Here is a 6,996-nt window from a genome sequence, read left to right on the forward strand (position 1 = left end):
CACAATCCCACTCAGGCCCTATCCCTGTAATCCCATGTTTTTACCCTTGCTAGTCCCCCTGACACTAAGTGGCAGTTTAGCATGGCCAATCCACATAACCTGCACGTCTTCTGAGTGTGGAAGGAGACCCAGGGCACCTGGAGAAAACCCACGCAGACAAAGGGAAAACATGCAAACCCTACACAGATGGTGACCCTAGACCAGAACTGAACCTGGGTCCCTGGCACTGTGAAGCAGCAGTGCTATCTCCACTGTACCATTTTAAGCACACCTCCCAAAACCCAAGACTTACAACAGCAGCTGGCACAAACATGGTGGTATAGGATAAGAAGACCATTCAGCCCCTTGAATCTGTTCAGTCGTTCAATTCAGTTAACACATCCACTCTACAAAGTTCACAGCTTTCTAAACTTAAGTAAAAGACAATTGATTAATGATAGGCATTTGGCAATTTCCTCTCCTCCTTCATGTTGTATCTAGCTTATAGATCAATAGTAAACACTGAACCACTTCAATGGTAATCCTGTAAAGGATGGTCAGATGACACGGCAAACAAGTCTTAACAATTCAACCACCACTGAAGGCAAAGCAAGTGATTGTAAAGTATGCTATCCAACTAGTATTTTAAGAGCATTCATTTACAGGACACATTATCTTACATGCAAGCCATGATAAGATATTTTTTCAATGCTACACATTCAGTTCTATTTACTTTAGTGCAGCAGACTGAAGTCTTCCCATCTTGTACCTTTATCTGACATTAATAATGTGCATTTGGAACAAATGAACACTAAATCTACTTCAAGCCATCGCAGATCCAGTGATCAGACTTCCAGAAGATTTTCAGGCCAAATAAGAAGTTGTGGTTTTCCTTTATGCTTGACTGGTAGATCAAAGCATGTTTCAAACAAAAATTGAACAAAGTCTCCCCCAATCACCGACATCCAAAATACGATTGCACAAGAAACACGTCTACCATTTTACAGCAGGCATACTGTATGTTTGCTTGTAATTTGAGTTGTGAAACGTTGCCAAGTGAAAAATGTGACTGGCTTCTCAATGGAACTGTATGTGAAATCCAAAAGATTGTGGTTATGGTTGCAGCGAGGCTAATCACCCCAGTCCCAGGGCAACACTGCAAGGAGTTCCACAGCATGGTGTCATAGGCTGAACCACATTCAGCTGCTTCATCAATCATAGAAGCTCTCACAGTGCAGAAGAAGGCTGTTCAACCCATCAATTCAGCACCAACCACAATCCCACCCAGGCCCTATTTCCATAACCTCACATATTTACCCTGCTAATTCCCCTGACACTAGGGGCAATTTAGCCAATCAACCTATCCTGCGCATCTTCGGACAGTGGGAGGAAACCGGAGCAAAGGAAACCCACGGGGAGAATGTGTAAACGCCACACAACCTGAGTCCCTGGCGCTGTGAGACAGCAGCGCTAACCACTGCTCCACCCTTGACCTGCCCTGTACCATGAAGTCAGAAGTGGGATATTCGTTGATAAGCACCATTCACAACTCCTCAAAAGCTAAAGCAGTCAGTATATTGTTATGAAGATACGTTGCATAAAATATTGCTTTATATTATCACAAGCAGGACATACATATATGTGTTGAACTTTAGGAAAAGAACACTTTTCCTAGGCATTGGACACTGACTTACAGCAGCAATGTCACATTTGTGAAAGCCACAAGCTGCTTTTTATGGAGACACAATCTAAGGAACTCTCTGAGATCCAGCTCAAGAGTTAAAAAAGAAGATACTGGATTTCAGATAGTCAGACCGCCACAAGGGTGATGGCCCTTGTGAAATCGCTCTCAAAGTTAAGCTGTTTATGATTTGAAAAACCCACCGGAAGACCGGATAACTGCAAACCAAGAGTTTTTAAAAAGGAACATAAGAAATAGGAGCAGGAGTAGGCCATCTAGCCCTTCGAGCCTGCCCCGCCATTCAATAAGATCATGGCTGATCTGTCGTGGCTCAGTTCCACATTCCCGCCCTCTCCCCATAACCCTTAATCCCCTCGCTTATCAAAAACCCATCAACCCGTGTCTTAAAAATATTTAGTGAGGTAGCCTCCACCACTTCAACGGGCAGAGAATTCCAGAGATTCACCACCCTTTGAGTGAAGAAGTTCTTCCTCAACTCCGTTCTAAACCATCCCCCCTTTATCTTGAGGCTGTGTCCCCTAGTCCTACTGTCTTTCTGAGCGGGCAGAGTCTCTCCACCTCTATCCTATCCATCCCATTCATCATCTTATATGTCTCAATGAGATCTCCCCTCATTCTTCTAAACTCTAACGAGTACAAGCCTAGTTTATTCAGCCTCTCCTCATAGCTCAACCCCTTCAACTCCGGCATCAGCCTAGTAAACCTCCTCTGCACTCCCTCCAAGGCCAAAATATCCTTGCGTAAGTACGGCGACCAAAACTGCACACAGTACTCCAGCTGCGGCCTCACCAATGCCCTATACAGCCGCAGCAAGACCTCCCTACTTTTATATTCAATCCCCCTCGCTATGAAGGCCAGCATCCCATAAAAGGAGACGTCTGAAACAACTAAAGTCTCCAGTGAGAACTCCAAGAACCAGCAGCTACTGTGGCCCAGGACCCTTCAGCTGTAAACAAGCATCTGGACACAAGTATTTTTTTCTGGCTCTACTCAGACAATATTTTAATATCATATACTCTGCAAGAGCTTTCTTCTTTTTGGCATGCTTGGGATGAGGGGTTCAGGGGGTTGGAGTTTTACCATCCCCCTGCCACGGGAATTACTAAGAAGTCTCACAACACCAGGTTAAAGTCCAACAGGTTTATTTGATAGCACAAGCCACTAGCTTTCGGAGCACTGCTCCTTCATCAGTTGAGTGGGATTTCAATTCACAATCAGGGCATATAAAGACAAAGTCAATTTACAAAATAATGGTTGGAATGCGAGTCTTTACAGGTAATCAAGTCTTAAAAGGGACAGACAATGTGAGTGGAGAGAGGGTTAAGCACAGGTTAAAGAGATGTGTATTGTCTCCAGACAGGACAGTTAGTGAGATTTTGCAAGCTCAGGCAAGTCGTGGGGGTTACAGATAGTGTGACATGAACCCAAGATCCCGGATAAGACCATCCTCATGTGTGAGGAACTTGGCTATCAGTCTCTGCCCAGCGACTCTGCGTTGTCGTGTGTCATGACCGCTTACCTGAAGATCAGAGGCCAAATGCCTGTGACCGCTGAAGTGTTCCCCAACAAGGAGAGAAGACTTTTGCTTGGTGATTGTCAAGCGGTGTTCATTCATCCGTTGTCGTAGCATCTGCATGGTCTCCTCAATGTACCATGCCTCGGGGCATCCTTTTCTGCAGCGTATCAGGTAGACAACACTGGCCAAGTTACAAGAGTATGTACCACGTACTCGGTGGACGATGTCCTCACGTGAGATGATGGCATCCATGTCAATGATCCGGCACGTCTTGCAGAGGTTGCTGTGGCAGGGTTGTGTGGTGTCGTGGCCACTGTTCTCCTGAAGGCTGGGAAGTTTGCTGCGAACAATGGTCTGTTTCAGGTTGCGTGGTTATTGAAGGCAAGAATTTGGGGTGTGGGATGGCCTTGGCAAGATGTTCGTCTTCATTAATGACATGTTGAAGACTCTGGAGAAGATGTCGTAGCTTCTCCGCTCCGGGGTAGTACTGGACAAAGGGTAATCTGTCTGCCATGTCCCATATTTGTCTTGTAAGGCGATCGGTGCGGCTTTTCGCTGTGGCACGTCGAAACTGTCAATCAATGAGTCGAGCACATATCCTGTTCTTATGAGGGTATCTTTCTGGGTATCTGTCTGGACGTGTCTGCTGTGATCCTCCTCACCTGAGCAAATCCTGTCTATATGGAGGACTTGTCCATAGGGGATGGCTTCAGAATTACAGCAGGCAAGATACAAAGGTCCATTGACCTCGGGGAGGGTGGGATTTTCCAGCTTTGGGGCGAGCTTGGACAGAGAATCCTGTTCATTGTGTCAGTCTTGTTTTTGCATTAGTCATTAGACATATATCTGTACAATTTAACTTTTTTAAAATTTCTGCTTCTTTATCCTAGTGAGTTTTAGCAATAAAACTCTTTGTCAACTAAAGGAACCCAGCCGGCTTATTTCTATACACAGAGCTATACACAGTTAAATATATATGTGAAATTGGCAATACCACTTTGCTTTTAAATTCAACTCTTATGACCAGCTCAGGGATGGGACAATGAGAAGGGCCCAGGTCAATCCTGTTAACCTGGCCTTTACTATATATAGCAAATCTTGAACAACATTTTGACTTGGGCTAATAAGTGGCAAGCAACATCTGTGCTGGACAAGTGCGGACAAAGGGAATAATGAAGAGAGAATGGTTAGAGGGCCAGCAGTTGGTGGAAATGGGAGAGATTGACAAAGATGTCATAGAGAAAAAGACACAGAATGTAAATGGTGGTAATCAAGACCAAGAAGGATGCTATTAGCGGCGCATTAAGAGATCAGAATGGTGTCACAAAACTGACTTGGGTCTGATGATATTGGAGGATCTGAAGCTGATTCTGTACCTGTGCAACATGAAAAACAAAAAATAAAATGGCAAAAGAACCAGGCACAGCCTGGGGCTAACTACAGACTGACAGGGCAACATTTCTGTAGAATAGCAGCAGCAGCTCATTGATTCTTGCCTTCTGCTCTTTGTAAGAATTTGCAAGTTCCCAAGGTTTCCTTTTTTTTAAAAAATGACATTCTTGGTGTGATACCATTTTGATACAAGATAAAACAGCCAAAGTGAGATGCATCTGTGCTACACAGGATTGGTAAAATTTTTTAAAAAGCAGAAGTTGCCCAAGTGCGATTCACAGGGAAAATATTTCACCTTGACATTTGTTTAAACACGTTTATTTTGGTGTGGCTCCGGATGCCAGCCTGCGGAAATCTAACTTCATAGGATAAATAAATGAAAGATTAAAAGCTCCTCCCCACTATAATATGCAGTATAATAAGCCAGCAAATTTAAATAGATGATACAGTTTGCTGCAAAAGCAGTGATTGGAAGGCATAAAAGGTAAATACCAAGGAAACGCTGTATAGTGAGAGGTGCTGACATTTCAGTTGGGACATTAAACTGAAGCTTTGTCTGTCTCCTCTGGTGGATTTACTAAAGTATTGACTATCAAATAAATTGGTTGGACTCTAATCTGGTGTTGTGAGACTTCTTACTGTGTTTACCCCAGTCCAATGCTGGCATCTCTACATCAGGATACATTAAATCCATGGTACTAATGTGCTGGGCAATAAGTTATCCCTCAACTAACAAAGATAGCACCCAGTCATTCTATCATATTGTTGGACTGCGCTTTTCAAAGCACAGGGTATTTCACTAACTTCATTGAGATATTGGAAGTCAAGAGAGGTGCTATATCAATTCAATTTTTAATACATTGTTTCAAAGATGTGTTGTGTTGAATATTCATTCGTATGAAACAACAGATCCTGGCTCCCAGCAGCCATTAAGTTGTATTTGCAAAGGCGACAAAACTACTTATTGAAGATTGAGTTCACGGAGACAATGGCCGAGATAAGCCGAAGATTGAAACCAGAAAAAGAGGTCACTTAACCCAACTCCTGGAGTTGAACACAGAAACTACCATGGGAACAGAGAAGGCAATAGTCTCAGTGCCTCTCTCTCTCTGAAACTTCTTACAGCAAAGCTGAGTGGTTTGACAACACATGAGAAAACCTCACTGCTGCAAACCAAAGGCTCTTAAAAGGAGGATTCCAACTCAAGACCACTGCCCTCAAGAGGAAAGGGAATCAACCAGTTACAACTGCAGAGCGACCATGGAAGGTGTCTGTAGCTGTGAGCAAGCATTCAGACAATTCATGAATCATTCTTCAGACTTTACCATTATAATTTGTCTAGGTTTTAACACTGGATACTCTGTAATGCCTTATTTGCTTTAATGCATGACTTGGTGTTTTGTTTGCATTAGTGGGAAGTTAGACACATTTGTACGTTTTAAACCTTTGTGTTAATAATTTCTCTATTGTTACTTGACTTGAGTTTTAGCCATAAAATCATTCAGATTCCAGCATCCACAGTATTTTGCTTTTATCTTAATTGGCTGTAACATGCTTGGGACATCCTGCAGTTGTGAAAGGTGCCATATAAAAAGTTTTTTTTTTCAACATTTTAGGACACATTCCTACATCTACAGAGTGACAAACCTGACCCTTTGAGCCCAGGAAATCTGTGCCTATTAGCAGATAAAATGTGCATTCAGGTTCTATGTGGAGTACATACGCCAACATTTATTTACTTCTCATGAGACACTAATGCACAGGAAATTGAGTAATGTGTCATTAAGCATGAATATGTGCAACAGTGCTCCAGATTTTATTGAAGCTTCAAGTAGCTAATTGTTTCTCGTCCAAATCCTAGGTGTCATTACATATCACTTGCATCGGTAGGCATAAATAAAAACATTAATTCAGTTGTTATACATAATCAACCTCCTCCTAAGCAAGTATACTCAAGGTCCCTACACAACCGCACCATTTTGAATGAACCAGCAGGAAGAAGATTGTTGGATGGGATTTTCCAGTCCCACCTACCTCCAAGATTGACCAGTCCTGCCAAAAGTCCATGGACTTTTAGCTGGCACACTCCATCCTCGATGTGGATATGCCGGCGTTGGACTGGGGTAAACACAGTAAAAAGTCTGACAACGCCAGGTTTAAGTCCAACCGATTTATTTGATAGTAAACTCATCCTCCACTCCATCCTCCACAGCAGGTCCCACCACAGGAACACCAGAAAAATCGCAGCTAACGTTAATCTATTTTTGGAGCATGTCTTTCAGAATGTTCTCTTCCAGGAGCCTTTTGCTCAATAGCATCAAGTGGGCAATTGTTGACCCAGACTTGTCAATCCCATCAGGCGAGATTCTCTACCCTCCCAGCTGTGTGTTTCTCTGTGGTGGGAAGC

General features: G+C 43.2%; 1 protein-coding gene across 2 annotated transcripts in view; it reads right to left on the reverse strand.

The window, feature by feature from the left end:
- The window catches only part of LOC145352844 (solute carrier family 12 member 7-like), a 222,292-nt gene that overhangs the window by 171,432 nt on the left and 43,864 nt on the right, over nucleotides 1-6,996 (reverse strand). The window lies entirely within an intron of this gene.

This window comes from Carcharhinus amblyrhynchos, chromosome 2 (assembly GCF_965287045.1).
Source record: "Carcharhinus amblyrhynchos chromosome 2, sCarAmb.v2.hapA, whole genome shotgun sequence".
Classification (NCBI taxonomy): domain Eukaryota; kingdom Metazoa; phylum Chordata; class Chondrichthyes; order Carcharhiniformes; family Carcharhinidae; genus Carcharhinus; species Carcharhinus amblyrhynchos.